General features: G+C 44.1%; 1 pseudogene; it reads left to right on the forward strand.

Annotated features, from left to right (window-relative positions):
* The first annotated feature begins 1,221 nt into the window (after positions 1-1,221).
* LOC102118216 (nascent polypeptide-associated complex subunit alpha pseudogene) lies at positions 1,222-7,827 on the forward strand (annotated as a pseudogene).
* Positions 7,828-16,657: the final 8,830 nt, after the last annotated feature.

The following is a 16,657-nucleotide window of genomic DNA, read 5'->3' on the forward strand; positions in this document are numbered from 1 at the left end:
AACAGAAAGCCCAAGCCAGCCTGCAAGACATGTGAGTGCTCCTGGGAACTGACTGGTGTGCTTTTGTTCCCAGACTTTGATTAATGGGGATTCCTGGCAGGAGGCCTCATGAGAGCCAAAGCAGGCAGTGGCTGAGCTGCCTGTAGATCTTGCTTGCTCATCTCCAAGTGGGCAGACAGTTTTTGGGCAACCAACGAAGAAGACTCCTAAATCTCCCTCTTTATGAGAAAGGCTTCCAGGTTGCAGCTCTGTTCTTGCCCCTACGTTCAGCTCACTCACAGCCAGCCTCTTATATCCACCCTAGCACACCCTCCTTCTGCCTTGTGAGAAAGAAGTTTGCTCTGCAAATGATCATTTTCACTGCTTTGTGATAACATAATCTGCTCCTATTTTCAACAACATCTCTTTAATGAGCTGACTTCATTATCTTTCCTGTTGTTAGCTTCAGTGCAGCCTGTGAACATTCTTAAATATTTCTCCCGATGCATGTGTGTAAGAATGTTTTTTAGGGGCCGGGCGCGGTGGCTCAAGCCTGTAATCCCAGCACTTTGGGAGGCCGAGACGGGCGGATCACGAGGTCAGGAGATTGAGACCATCCTGGCTAACACGGTGAAACCCCGTCTCTACTAAGAAATACAAAAACTAGCCGGGCGAGGTGGCGGCACCTGTAGTCCCAGCTACTCGGGAGGCTGAGGCAGGAGAATGGCGTGAACCCGGGAGGCGGAGCTTGCAGTGAGCCGAGATGGCGCCACCGCACTCCAAGCTGGGCGACTGAGCAAGACTCTGTCTCAAAAAAAAAAAAAAAAAAAAAAAAAAAAAAAAAAAAAAAAAATCTCAAGTATTCTTAGCTCTTTGCTCCTCCATAGACATTTTCTAATTCATTTGTTATGATAAACTCGAGATTTTAATTTGAAATCTCAGTAAACATATGTGGTGGATTGCATTGTTTATTCACAATTATTCGTACCCTTCCCATCTTTGCCATGCTTTTTTATAGGTGGGGTAACCCAGTCTGCTCCATTAGTTTTGGGCTTGTGTTGACTTGCTTTGGCCTACACCACACTGGAACAGAAGCTTAAAATACATTGTATGCTTTAGTGCTTCCCCTACCTCCCTTGAACTTCTGCCATTTGTCATGAGACTATCATGCCCCAAAGAGTGGCTGCACCTTCAGTGGGGATCCCAGAATGAAAAGACAAATGGAATTGTGTAGAGTCCAATATGGCCACAAAAAATCTGCAGCCTTCATGTAATGGGAGCAAGAATGTTTCCTACTACTGCTATTTGGAAAAAATTGGCATCTTTATGATATTGAGTCATTGGTACAATATGTGTGTGTGTGTGTGTGTGTGTGTGTGTGTGTGTGTAGCTCTGTGCAATTTTATCACATATGTAGTTTCATATTACCACCATTCTATCAAAATACAGAACTATGCCATCACCACAAAGAATCATCCTCATGCTACTTAATTATAGTCACACCCAACCCCCTCCCCGCCACCATCCCTAATCTCTGACAATCACTAATCTGTTCTCCATCTCTTTAATTTTGTCATTTTAAGAATGTTACGTAGGCCAGGCACAGTGGCTCATGCCTGTAATCCCAGCACTTTGGGAGGCCAAGACGGGCGGATCACTTGAGGTCAGGAGTTCGAGACCAGCCTGGCCCAAACAGCAAAACTCCATCTCTACCAAAAGTAACAAAAATTAGCTGGGCATGGTGGTGTGCCTATAGTCCCAGCTACTCAAGAGGCTGAGGCAGAAGAATTGCTTGAACCCAGGAGGCAGAGGTAGCAGTGAGCCGAGATCATACCACTGCACTCCAGCCTAGGCAACAGAGCAAGATTCCATCTCAAAAAAATCCAGAATATTATGTAAATGAAATCATACAGTATGTGACCTTTTGAGGCTGCCTTTTTCTTCACTCAGCATAATGCCCTTGAGATTCATCCAAGTTGTTGTGTGTGTCAACTGTTGATTCTTTCCATTGCCGAGTAGTATTCCTCAGTGTGGATATACCACAGTTTGTTTAGCCATTCACCCATTGAACAGCATCTGGGTTTGGGTTATTATGAATAAAGCTGCTATGAATATTTGTATACTTGTTTTTATGTGGACATAGTTTTCACTTTTCTGAGATAAGAAACCAGAAGGGCAATTGCTGGGTCATTTTGTAGTCACATGTTTAGTGTATAAGAAACTGCCAAACTGTTTTCCAGGGTGGTTATACCATTTTACACTTCCCACCACCAATGTGTGAGATATCTGAGTTTTCTGTATCATTGGCAGCATTTGGTGTTGTCACTATTTTTTAATTTCAGTCATTTTGGTAGTTATGTGGTGGTATCTCACTGTGGTCTTAATCTGCATTTCTGGGCAGGGGGTGGTGGCTCATGCCTGTGATTCCAACACTTCAGGAGGCTGAGGAGGGATGATTGCTTGAGGTTAGGGGCTCAAGACCAACCTGAGCAACATAGTGAGACCCTGTCTCTACAAAAAAAAATTTTTTTTTTTTTTTGAGACAGAGTCTCACTCTGTCGCCCAGGCTGGAGTGCAGTGGCCAGATCTTGGCTCACTGCAAGCTCCGCCTCCCGGGTTCCCGCCATTCTCCTGCCTCAGCCTCCGGAGTAGCTGGGACTACAGGCGCCCGCCACCTCGCCCGGCTAGTTTTTTGAATTTTTTAGTAGAGACGGGGTTTCACCGGGTTAGCCAGGATGGTCTCGATCTCCTGACCTCGTGATCTGCCCGTCTTGGCCTCCCAAAGTGCTGGGATTACAGGCTTGAGCCACCGCGCCCGGCCTCTACAAAAAAAAAAAAAAATTTAATAGCAGGGCATAGTGGCACAAGCCTGTAGTCCTAGCTAATCAGCAGGCTGAGACAGGAGGATTGCTTGAGCCCAGAAATTCAGGGCTGCAGTGAGCTATGACTATACTCTAGCCTGGGTGACAGAGTGAGACCCTTCTCTAATAATAATAATAATAATAACAACAACAATAATTTGCATTCCTTAATGTAATGGTGTTGAATATCTTCTCGTGTCTCATTATTTGACATTACTATATCCTTGTCAGTGAAATATTTTTTCCTATTTTCTAATTGAATTTTTTCCCCCTAAGTTTTGAGAATTCGTTATACTTTTTAGATACGAGGCTTCTGTCAGATATTTGGTTAGCAAATATTCCACCCTAGTCCATAGCTTGTCTTTGCATCCTCTTAACAGAGTCTTTGCAGAAAAAAGTTTTTTAATCTTGACAAAGTCCAATTTATCAATTTTTTATCTTATGAATAAAATAAAATAAATGGCACAGTTCTAGTGTCACAATTCTTTTGTTTCATTTTCCAATCTTATGCAGTCAAGGACATTGTGGAATAGGAGTGGTGATAGTGGTCATCACTCTCTGTTCCTAACTTTAAGCTTCTGATTTTCTAATCTGTCTTCCTTCCTCATTTTCAGTTCCTAAGGTAAAGGGACTATAGTTATCAGTTACATTGTGTTTGGCTACAAGAGTGTGCTTGCCTAGAGTGGCTTCAACAACAAAAACATGTAGGCTGGGCAGGGTGGTTCACACCTGTAATCCCAGCACTTTGGGAAGCTAAGGTGGGAGGACTGCTTGAGCCCAGGAGTTTGAGACCAGCTTGGGCAACATAGGGAGACCCTATCACTACAAAAAATAAAAAAAAAATTAGTCAGGTGTGGTGGTGTGCACCTGTGGTCCCAGCCACTCAGGAGGCTGAGGTAGGAGGATCGCTTGAGCTCAGGAAGTCAAGAATGCAGTCAGCCATGATTGTGTCACTGCACTCCAGCCTGGGTGACAGAGTGAGACCCTGTCTCAAAAAAAAAGTAGTAATTTATATGATAAACATATGTGGTCTTGGGCTCTTTCTGTCATAGTTCTACTGTACCACCCTCAGTTTTGGCTTTTGTCTTTGATGACATCCAGGCAAGAAAGGTTGCAGGCTTTCCCACTGTATTCATTTCAACTGGGGAACAACTTCTTACCAGATGCCCCCGAGACATATATCCTTTCACATGTCATTGGTTACCACTGGATGACAAAGATAGGGGAGTGGTTACCATAATTACCGTAGACTAACCATGATTCAACTTCTGGGTCTGGGGTTCCTTCCCTGAATGTGCTGACACCCAACATTTAAAGTTACGAAACTAGGCAGGGCACAGTGGCTTACGCCTGTAATCCCACCACTTTGGGAGCCCAAGGCGGGTGGATCACCTGAGGTCAGGAGTTAGAGGCCAGCCTGGCCACTCTGGTGAAACCCCATCTCTACTAAAAACAGAAAAATTAGCTGGGCGTGGTGGCGGGCGCCTGTAATCCCAGCTATTCAGGAGGCTGAGGCAGGAGAATCACTTGAACCTGGGAGGTGGAAGTTGCAGTGAACCGAGATCACGCCATTGCACTCCAGCCTGGGTGACAGAGCAAGATTCCATCTCAAAAGTAAATAAATAAATAAAGTTACCAAACTAAGGATGAAGGGGGTGAGAGGGAGGAACTAGTTATGCTGCCAACAATATCTACCCAACATCTATTTGACTTTGTGTTCCCTGTGCCTGACAACGGCAGATATATTTGGAGGTTTCTGTTCGGCTTACACCGCTTTATTAGGAACCACCTCTCCATCCCTGAGGGTAGACCTCTGCAGCCACACAGCGGCATCTCCAGCCATAGTGGAGGGGAACATCAATTCAGTCATCAACACATATTTATTGGGACTTGACCACCATCAAGCTATTTATGTTTATATTTATATTATATGTTTATGCTGCACATAAAATACAATGTAAGTGGTATACACTAGAATTATATTTCATCCATATTATAGCTACTGTGCTAGGCACTGAGAATAGAATGGTGGACAAAAGAAGATGGTCCCACAGTCTAGTGGTGAATACAGTCCTCATTAAAATCTTAAATTGCAATTGAGATAAATGCTCTAGAGGACTAGTACATAGTGATATATAGTGCACGATTAGGGGATTAGGCCAGGAGTGAAACACTGGCTCAAACTCAGACAATCAGATTTTCTTGCCTGGGAATTAAAGATAATAATAGCTAACACTTACATAGTGATTATTGTCTAATACGGTTTGGCTTTGTGTCCCCACCCAAATCTCATTTTGAATTGTACTCCCATAATTCCCACGTGTTGTGGGAGGGGCCCAGTGGGAGATAATTGAATCATGGGGATGGTTTCCCCGTACTGTTCTCCTGGTAGTGAATAAGTCTCACAAGATCTGATAGTTTTATCAGGGATTTCCGCTTTTGCATCTTCCTCATTCTCTCTTTGCCTGCTGCCATCCGTGTAAGACAGGACTTGCTCCTCCCTGCCTTTCACCATGATTGTGAGGCTTCCCCAGCCAAGTGGAACTGTAAGTCCAATTAAACCTCTTTCTTTTGTAAAATTGCCCAGTCTCAGGTATGTCTTTATCAGCAGCATGGAAACAGAGTAATACATGGTCCTAAATTATTTTATACAGTTTAATGGATTTAATTCCTTCCCACAACCCTACTGAGGTATATTAGATTATCACTAGTTTAGAGATGAGTAAATTGAGGCACAGAGAGGTTAAGTAACTTGCTATAGGTCACACAGCTACTTAGGATGGAACTAGGATTTAAACCCAGGTAGCCTGGTTCCAGAGGATGGGCCCACTATCACTGGGACCAGGAAGGTGGGGCAGCTGTCTCCTGCCCTCTGGTGGGAAAAGCAGAGAAAGCCAGTTTTCATGCAGAGAGAAGAACAAAGGAAAAAGTGCAGAGAGAAGTAAAAGCAAGGTTCCCCCTCCAGTGTTTTTTGAGACAGGGTCTTACTCTCTGTCACCTAGGCTAGAGTGCAGTGGTGCCATCGTAGCTTACTGCAGCCTCAAACTCCTGGGCTTACGTGGTTCTTCTGCCTCTGCCTCCCAAGTAGCTGGGACTACAGGCACATGCCACTGTGTCTAGGTAATTTTATTCTTTATTTTTGGTAGAGATGGAGTCTTACTTTGTTGCTCAGGCTGAACTCCTGACTTCAAGTGATCCTCTTGCCTTGGCCTCACAAAGTGCTGGGATTATAGGGATGAGCCACTGCACCCAGCCATGGTCACTTTCTTGAGGAGTCTTAATTGTCTCCTGTAATATCCAGAGACACCTTTACCAGGATCCTCTGAATATGATGACTCCTGAATTTCATCACCAAGTGTATGATCAAGCTTCATCCATCCTTTCTTCCCTCCACTCATAAAGGATATCTATTGTGTCAGTTGCTGCAAAGTTTACAGCACCCCACCCACATGGCTTAAGCTGAACTTCCCAACTAGTTTGCCACCATCACTTGTGTGCCATAAATGGCTTATAGGTATGGTCAAGTTTTTGATCCCCTCAGCCTTTAGGGCAGCTAGCAAAGGCCTGAGGGTGACTAAAGTGTTTGGGCCAGTCACCTCTGGCTGTAAGTAGCCTGTCCATTTACACACCAGTGCACCATACAAATAGTATCTTTCTTTCTTCTTTTCTTGTAAGAGATGGGGTCTTATTCTGTTGCTCAGGCTGAAATGCAGTGGTGTGATCATAGCTCACTGTAGCCTCGAACTCCTGTGCTCAAGCGATCCTCCTGCCTCAGCCAATTTTTAAATTTCTTTGTAGAAATGGGAGTTTTGCTATATTGCCCAGGTTGGTCTTGAACTCCTGGCTTCAAGCAGTCCTCCCACCTCAGTCTTCCAAAGTGCTGGAATTATAGGAGTGAGCCACCGCTTAGGCCCAAGTAGTATCATTTTCTATGTGTGCCATTACCAGACAAGGTGGGGAAGCACTAGCTTAAGGAATAGACTTATAATTTTCTCCTGAAATAAGAAGTGTGGGCTCTTTCTGCTGCCATCTTTATATTCCCTGCACAGATCTGGCATTTAATCTGACAGTGAATCAGTGTCAGAACTAAAGGAACAGTGAATCTGACAGTGAATCAGTATCAGAACTCAAGGAACAAAATTCCACACAATAAGCCCAGGTGGCAGCAGCAGCCGCATTCGATGAAGAACCAGTCAAGAAAGCAAAACACAGTTGGAGTGAAGGGTAGGTACATGGCCAGGCACGGTGGCTCACATCTGTAATCCCAGCACTTTGGGAGGCTGAGGCAGATGGATCACTTGAGGTCAGGAGTTCGAGACCAACCTGGGCAACATGGTGAAATCCCATCTCTAGTCTCTATTGAAAATACAAAAATTAGCTGAGTATGGTGGCGCATGCCTGTAATCCCAGCTACTCAGGAGGCTGAGGCAGGAGAATCACTTGAACCCAGGAGGCAGAGGTTGCAGTGAGCTGAGATTGCGCCACTGCACTCCAGCCTAGGAGACAGAGAGAAACTCCATCTCAAAAGACAGAAAGAAAGAAAAGAACAGAAGTCACAGAAGGCTATGGCTACATCCAAACTGGGTCTGTGAAAGGCTACAAGAGACTACGAAGGTTACTAGAGTCGCTATCCTGAAATCTAAGAATATCCTCTTTGTTATCACAAAACCAGATGTCTACAAGAGCCTAGCTTCAAATACCTACACAGTTGATGGGGGGAAACTAAGATCAAAGATTTATCTCAACAAGCACAGCTAAGAGCTGCTGAGAAGTTCAAAGTTCAAGGTGAAATTGTCTCAAACATTCAAGAAAACATACAGACTTAACTGTACAAGAGGAGAGGGAAGAGGAGGAGTTTGAGGAGACAGGTATGAAACTTAAAGATATAGGATAGGTCTTGTCACAAGCAAATGTGTGAGCAAAGGCAGTCCGACTCCTGAAGCACAACAGTGCTGATATTGTAAATGCTATCATGGAATTAATGTAATCTGAAGATGAGGACTTTTTGTGTGTGTTTCAAAAGAGTAACTGCAGCTTGGTTTGAAATTTGTGCTGTTTGTATTATTAATAAAGTTATGGCTTTTCTCATTGGGTGAAAAAAAAAAGAAGTTTGCAGTAGGCATTCCCAGTTAGAGTGCACCTGCTCAGCAAGGTCATCTGGAGCTTTCCTCTCTTTACACTGCTATTCCCATCATGGACTTTTATCTTCAACCTCAGGGTTGCATGGTCATTTCATGGTTACAAAATGGCCTCCCCACCTCCAAGTACCATGTTCTTACAAATGGGGTTCAAATTGGGAAATGGTGGTATCAGAGGACTCTTCTGATTCGTCAGCCTCTTTTATCAGGAAGCAAACTCTTTCCTAGAAGTTCCCCAGCAGGATTCCTCCTTACAGCAGGAAGAACAGATGTGAAAGAGTCTTGGAAAGTATCTGATTTTCCCTTCTCCAATTTGGAAAGTGGGCTTGAAGAAGGTTTGGGAATGGCTTGGAGGTAGCTGACTGACAGTGCCTGCTATTTTTGTTAGGTAATGTAAAACAGTATGTGTAAGTGACAGTTCTGAGACTTCATTCTAGTGAATTTTTAATCAAGTTGTTTCTCTTGGAGTATCTGCTTACTTATATCATTGAATATATAAGTTGATGTAACTCTCCCATCCAAAGCAGGGGTTGCCAAGTCCAAACCAATCTACAGACATGTGGAGCATTTAATACCTCTGTACTGCTGACTCTGTTGTCAACAGACAGCTTTCTGCTCTCATGTGATAGCACTATTTATATCAGAAGCTTGTCCTTAAAAGTCCATATGAATAAAAAGTTAAATTTGTTTTTTAGAGACAGGATCTTGGTATGTTGCCCACGCTGGCCTTGCAGTCCTGAGCTTAAGTGATCCTTTAACCTCAGGCGTAGCTGGGACTTACAGGAACCTGCCACTGAACCCGGATGAAAGTTAATTTTTATTTATTTATTTATTTATTTATTTATTTATTTTGTTGTTGTTGTTGAGACAGAGTCTCACTCTGCTGCCCAGGCTGGAGTACAGTGGTACGATCTTGGCTTACTGCAACCTCCTTCCCCTGAGTTCAAGCGATTCTCTTGCCTCAGCCTCCCAAGTAACTGGGATTACAGGCACCTGCTACTGCGCCTGGCTAATTTTTTTGTATTTTTAGTAGAGATGGGGTTTCACCATCTTGGCCAGGCTGGTCTTAAACTCCTGACCTCATGATCCACCTGCCTCAGCCTCCCAAAGTGCTGTGATTACAGGTGTGAGCCACCATGCCCGGCCAATTTATTTTTATTTTATTTATTTATTTATTTAATTTTTGAGATGGAGTCTTGCTCTGTCACCCAGGCCTGAGTGCGATGGCACAATCTCGGCATACTGCATCTTCTGCCTCCCGGGTTCAAGTGATTCTCCTGCCTCAACCTCCTGAGTAGCTCGGATTACAGGCACAGCGCCACCATGCCCGGCTAATTTTTGTATTTTTAGTAGAGACTGGAGATGGGGTTTCACCATGTTGGCCAGGCTGGTCTTGAATTTCTGACCTCAAGTGATCCACCCTGCTTTGGCCTTCCAAAGTCCTTGGATTACAGGCGTGAGCCACCGCACCCTGCCTAAAAGTTAATTTTTTTTTTTTTTTTTTTTTTTTTTGAGACGGAGTCTCGCTCTGTCGCCCAGCCCAGGCTGGAGTGCAGTGGCGCGATCTCGGCTCACTGCAAGCTCCGCCTCCCGGGTTCACGCCATTCTCCTGCCTCAGCCTCCCGAGTAGCTGGGACTACAGGCGCCCACAACCGCGCCCGGCTAATTTTTTGTATTTTTAGTAGAGACGGGGTTTCACCGTGGTCTCGATCTCCTGACCTTGTGATCTGCCCGCCTCAGCCTCCCAAAGTGCTGGGATTACAGGTGTGAGCCACCGCGCCCGGCCCTAAAAGTTAATTTTTTTTTTTTTTTTTTTTTTTTTTTTTTTGAGACGGAGTCATGCTCTGTCGCCCAGGCTGGAGTGCAGTGGCCGGATCTCAGCTCACTGCAAGCTCCGCCTCCCGGGTTCACGCCATTCTCCTGCCTCAGCCTCCCAAGTAGCTGGGACTACAGGTGCCCACCACTTCGCCCGGCTAGTTTTTTGTATTTTTTAGTAGAGACGGGGTTTCACCGTGTTAGCCAGGATGGTCTCGATCTCCTGACCTCGTGATCCGCCCGTCTCGGCCTCCCAAAGTGCTGGGATTACAGGCTTGAGCCACTAAAAGTTAATTTTTAATAAAAGTTCCTATGTAGCAATTCCATCTCACTAGGTTGAGACATTTTTTTGGATAATCACAAAAGTCATCTTTAGTTCATTCATGGCTTGCAGTCAGAAAACTTCATTTATTTACTTCAAAGACAACATGATAGATATCTAAGAAATGGCCAAAATCGCAGGATTAAGAGAGATTGCTCTGTAGCAATACACAGTAACTAGGATGTTAGAAATCTAGGACCCTGATTCACTTCTCACCTCCCAATTCTGTTCCTATCTGGGTCTTACTTATTTTGATAAACAGCATTACCTTACATCCGGTTGCTCAAACCAAATACTTGGGAGCAGTCCTTTCCCCGACCACCCACATTAAATCTGTCAATACATCTTATCTGTTCCACCTCCAAAATTTATCTCAAGTTTATTGACTTCTCTCCCTTTCCACTGTTCTCACTCATTTCTCTCTTACAACTGCGGTGGCCTACCTGTTATTTCTGCTTCCACCTGTAAGTCCCCTACAATCCATTTTTCCCATATCAGCCAGAATATGTTAATCAGTTCATCAGTTCATCAGTTATCTACCACTGCAGAACAAATGACCTCAAATCTTCCTTTTTTTTTTTTTTTTTTAGACAGAGTCTCTCTGTCGCTCAGGCTGGAGTGCAATGGTGTGATCTCGGCTCACTGTAACTTCTACCCCTCAGGCTCAAATGATTCTCATGCCTCAGCCTCCCAAGTAGTTGGGACTACAGATGTGCGCCACCATGCCCAGGTAGTTTATCTGTATTTTTAGTAGAGACGGGATTTTACCATGGTGGCCAGGCTGATCTTGAACTCCTGACAAGTGATCCGCCCACCTCGGCCTCACAAAGTGCTAGGACGTGAGCCACTCTGTCCAGCCCACCCCAAATCTTTTTTTTTTTTTTTTTGAGATGGAGTTTCACTCTTGTCACCCAGGCTGTAATGCAATGGCACGATTTCAGCTCACTGCAACCTCCACCTCCTGGGTTCAAGTGATTCTCCTGCCTCAGCCTCCTGAGTAGCTGGGACAAGAGGTGCCAGCCACCATGGCTGGCTAATTTTTGTACTTTTAGTAGAGACAGGGTTTCACCATTTGGCCAGGCTGGTCTTGAACTCCTGACCTCAGGTGATCTGCCCACCTCGGCCTCCCAAAGTGTTGGGATTACAGGCGTGAGCCACTGCGCCCGGCCACTTAATAATCAAAACAGAAAAACAAGAAACAGTCATTTTATTTGCTCACAATTATATGGGTTAGCTGAGCAGGGCAAGTTCAACTGGAATAGGAAGGCTGTGTTGCATGTAGTGTGGGTTGGACTCTCTCACATGACTGAAGTTTGGGCTGGAGAACCCAAGGTGGTGTCACTCACATGTCTAGCCCCTCAGCAGGGATGGCTGGAACGCTGGGGCCTCGTGCTCTGGCATCCTCCAGAACCTCACTATCCATGGGGACTCTCCAGCAGGCTGGCCCAGTATTCTTTCCATATGGCTCAAGGCTCCAAGAAAGCAGCAAGTCCTCTTACAGTCCATTCTCAGAAGTTGCACTATGTCCCTGTCACTTCTACCACATTCTGTTGGTTAAAGCAAGTCACAGGGCCTGCCCAGATTCAAGAGAAGTGGAAACAGAGGGAGAAATGGCAAAGGTCCATTTGCAAAAAGGCATGTGAGGTGAGATGGATGGTTGCGGCCACCTTGGAAACAATCTAACAGAGTGAGCTTGTATTTATTTATGTTTTTAATTTTATTTCTTATTTTTTGAAACAAGGTCTTGCCTTGTTGCCCATACTGGAATGCAGTGGCACTACTGTAGCTCACTGTAACCTCAAACTCCTGGGCTCACGTGATCTTCCCACCTTAGCCTCCTGAGTAGCTGGGACTACAGGCTTACACCACCATGCCCAGCTAATTTTTAATTTTTTTTTTTTTATAGAGGCAGGGTCTTGCTCTGCTGCCCAGGCTGGTCTTGACCTCCTGGCCTCAAGTGATCTTCCTGCCTCTGCTCCCCAAAGTGTTGGGGCTATAGGCATGAGCCACCATACCTGGCCCAGAGTGAGCTTTAAGAAAAGTATACAACACATTTCACCCACCTCCCTCCCTCCCTCCTTCCCTTTCTCCCCTCCCTCCCTCCCTCCCTCCCTTCCTTCCTTCCTTCCTTCTTTCCTTCCTTCCTTCCTTTTTTTTGGGGGGGGTCTTGCTCTGTCACCCAGGCTGGAGTGCTGTGGCACAATTTCAGCTCACTCCGGCCTCGACCTTTTGGCTCAAGTAATCCTCCCACCTCAGCCTCCTGAGTAGCTAGGATTACAATTGCATGCCACCATGCCTGGCTAATTTTTTCTATTTTTTGGTAAAGACAAGGTGTCCCGTGTTGCCCAGATTGGTCAAGAACTCTTGGGCTCAAAAAGATTATGCTGTCTTGGTCCCCCTAAGTGCTAGTATTACAGATGTAAGCCACTGCGCCTAGCCACCTCCCTTCTTAAACTTCTTCAGTGCTTTCAGTGGCACTTAGAATACAATCCAAACTCCCTATCCTGGCTGAAAAAACTGCCTGTCCCTTGTGCCTGCCATCCTCCTGCTCTTTCATTACATTGGCCCTTTTTTTCCTCCAACACCAAACCCTGCCCCTTCTTGGTTTTTTCAGTTGCTGAAAACAGCAGTTCCTCGGAAACACTCTTCATCCTGACTTTCATTTTGCTCTCTCCTTCTCCTGGTCAGCTAAAATGTCACATTTTTAGAGAGGTCTTCTCTGGCTACCCCATCAAAATCAGCCTCCTTCCCTCACCCTCAGCTACTCTTTCACCTCCCTCTGTTTTTTTCCTTCAAACCACAGATCTGAAAATTCCTTCAAAGCACAGATCTGAAAATTCCATCTTCTTCATTTTCTTTCTTTAAAAGATGCTCATCAACTGTTAAAGTGACAAAGTTATAAAATATAATCTCTGTAATGGTTATGAGTATGTCTGCACATTTAAAGACCAAGTGTTTCCCTCTAGAGAGAACTGGGGGGCTGTAGGTCAAGAAAGAGAGAAACTAGCTTTTCGTTGGATATTCTTTTGTGTTGTTGGACGATTTTACCATGTGCATGTTTTTTAAATTGTAAAACATTTTAATAAGATCTCTTTCATGAGGGATTGCCTCTCAAAAATTATTCAATAATTTTTAATGATTTCATTAGATCATCAAACGTCTTAGGTGAACTGGAGGCTGTGAGCTGCCCTCTTTAGAAATTTGTTTGGCTTCCCTGGGTTAGAATGAGTCCAGCAGGATTCTATAGAAGGCTCTTTCCTTTGCTTGCTTCAAGAGAGGATGAATAGCTTTAAATACATATTTAAAAAGAAAGCGTGAAAAGCTTTCAACATGTGAATCCCAGGAACCAGGCACAATGCCATGAGATGCCTCAAAATACCCTAAGATGCAGGATGCAGGCTGTATTTAATTGCTTGCCCTATTCAGAACTGCAATTATTCTGCCTACATTGTACAGATTTCTTTTAAATAGCTCTCATATTCCTTGTCATCACAAGACATCTAACTGGTAACAGCAAAATAATTCGCTGAAATTAGGAGACAAACTTCTTGCCTTTAAAATTCAAATTTTCAAGCCAAAGTACACTTGGATTTTACACATTGGCTTAGCATACAGTATAGAAATAACATAAACCAGAAAGGGTACTAAATCACTTGCCATTTGTCTTCCTAGTAAAAGGAATGATGACAATCCACAATTGTATTATAACAAGAAGTTTTCGTTCTTTTGTTGGTTAGGAAGTTTTCCAGTTTTTTTTCCCCCTTTCCTCTCAGTGTATCCTGCAAATTAAATCTGGCTGAGGCAACAGATCCATTTTTTGAGTGTCTATATGAGCTTTGCTTCTTAGGAGATTGGGAGCAGCTCATCACTTCCCTTCTACCCTTTTCAGTTCAATGGCTTTATGTAGAGTTTAGCCTTAGGCCATTAAATAGGACTAAGGCAGGGGTGTCCAATCTTTTGACTTCCCTGGGCCACATTGGAAGAAGAAGAAGAGTTAATTGTCTTGAGCCACATATAAAATATACTAACACTAATGACAGTTGATGAGCTAAAAAAAATAGTAAAAACATCTCATAATGTTTTAAGAAAATTTATGGATTTGTATTGGGCTGCTTTCAAAGCCATCGTGGGCCACGGGGTGTATAAGCTTGGACTAAGGTTTCATGTCAGGCTGAGTTCCAAAGTAGTTCCTCCATCCATTCTGTGCAGTACCTTGGGTGACTTGTTTAACTTGTATTTTCTTATCTATAAAGTAGAGGGGATGATATCACATTCTTAAAGGGAATATTTTAAAGTTCATATTATCTTGGAACAGTGCCTCCTCATTTGTAGAAAACCTCAGTAAATGTTAGCTCTAAATTTTAATGGGTAATAGACAAAGCTCTTCTTTCATGATGCTAAAAATGCCTAAAAGTTAAGAGTTTTGTTTGTTTGTTTGTTTGTTTGTTTTATTTTTAGAAGGAAAAGTTAGTTTAAATAAAATAAGCATTTAGTCATCGTGATATTGTAGTCTCTTCAGATCTCAGGCAGTCTTGGACAGATGAAGGCCTAAGACTTATGCTCTTTTTGCATGTCAGCTCATTCCTAGTTGCTGTCTTATAGCTAACACTTCATATTTACCCACACTGTGGCATTTCTCAAGGTTTGGAGCAAGTAGAAAACTTGGCTGCTATTTCTTCCTGAAGTTTCTCTTAGAAATAGGCTAGATCTGTGTGAAGAACCATGTACTATCTTCCTCTCTTCTTCCCACCCTTCTTTTCTTCTTCCCTTCCTCCCTCCCTTCCTTCTCTCCTTCTTTTCTTTCTCCCCTCTCTCTTTCTTTCCATAAGCATTTATTAAGCACCTGTCAAGCATAAGGCATGGTTACATACTTGCCATGGTTACATACAACAGCAAGAACCATGGGTAGCCCAGAGACAAATCCTCACATTCTTCGGAGCACTCTCCTGGGGAGACATCCCTAGACATAGGCTGAGCTCCAGTCCAGAGCGGCCAAGGCAGCAGCCAATGCGCTGAGCAGATCCCACGCTGAGTGTCTTAAAGGCTTTCAGGGTTCTTGTAGTTTTTTTTCAGTTTTTATTTAAATTCAGAAAGATTCTACACACATGATTTTTTAAATTCAAGAACTTCTATTTCTAGGATATTTTCAACATATCTCTTCTTTGAAAGCTGACAGTACTGAAATGATGTCAGCAAAAGAAAAAAGCAATCAAAGCTTTTCCTGTTCTGTTCAACTATACATTTCTGAAATGGTAGTAAATTAGAATATCTTAAATCTGTATGTGACTCTTTTATCTAGCTTGGGGTAGAATATAATTGAGGATTTGACTTCTACTGATTTTTTTGTGGGATTTTATTCTATTCTTAAGAATGGTCCAGGCCGGGTGTGGTGGCTCATGCCTGTAATCCCAGCACTTTGGGAGGTCGAGGTGGGTGAATCACCTGAGGTCAGGAGTTCGAGACCAGCCTGGCCAACATGGTGAAACCCTGTCTCTACTAAAAATACAAAAATTAGTTGGGTGTGGTGGTGCATGCCTGTAGTCCCAGCTACTTGGGAGGCTGAGGCAGGAGAATCGCTTGAACCCGGGAGGCAGGGGTTGTAGTGAGCTGAGATTGTGCCACTGCACTCCATCCAGGGTGATAGAGTAAGACTCTATGTTAAAAGAAAGAAAGAAAGAAAAAAGAATGGTCCAATTCTTAAGTATCTTGGAGTGTGCCACAATCTACTGTTTCCTTCTAAGATCTCTCTTCTTGGGGAAGTTAGAGGACATCAGACATTTCTGTCCTTTCTGGTCCATAGGCACAGTGGGGCTGTTGGATTATGACCTGCCCTCTCCTGATCCCTTGGGTCCATGGGGCATACACACTTGGCAACCTGCCCAGGAATGCCCTATACATCTGAGTCTGGGTTGACCTTGGACAGTCTTCTAGGATCTCCCAAATTGTTATTTGCCGTTTGAATCAGGCCAGTTCAAAGGCCTCTTGAGGCTGGTGGGCTAGCTATAGGATAGCTGAAAGTCCTCAGCCACACTCTGGGAGGCCCTCCTCCCTGAGGTTTCCTTTGATGGAAGGGATGAAAATAGGCTAGGAAAATTACTCCTAGGAAATGAGCTTTGTAAGTACTTGAGATTTTTTTCCCCTCATTTAATCTTCCTAATAATCCTTACAAGGAGTGATATTCTATTGATAAACAATCAAGTTCAGAAGGGCTTAAGTAACTTGCCTCTGATGGGAGTAAGTAGTGCCTGCTTGTGTTGGTGATGTTCCTTGCACCTCACCCCACCCTGGGACCCACTCCCTGCCCTCCCTAACCAACCTCTGTCCTGGACTAGGTTCCAGTCTCCCTTGCCTTCTGGCTACCAGATGGGTTTAGCCAATGGGAGACACAGGAGAGTGGAGGGAGGATGGATGGAGAGAGAGAGAGAGGTCAGGGTATTTCTTTGCTCTCTTCTTGATGTGAGGCAATGCTGGCAGCAGCAGCTTCCTCATCAGTTACAGCTCCTGTTTTGCGGCCCCTCTCCAGGACTATAGCTCCCTTCCTT

This window comes from Macaca fascicularis, chromosome 4, assembly GCF_037993035.2.
Source record: "Macaca fascicularis isolate 582-1 chromosome 4, T2T-MFA8v1.1".
Lineage (NCBI taxonomy): Eukaryota > Metazoa > Chordata > Mammalia > Primates > Cercopithecidae > Macaca > Macaca fascicularis.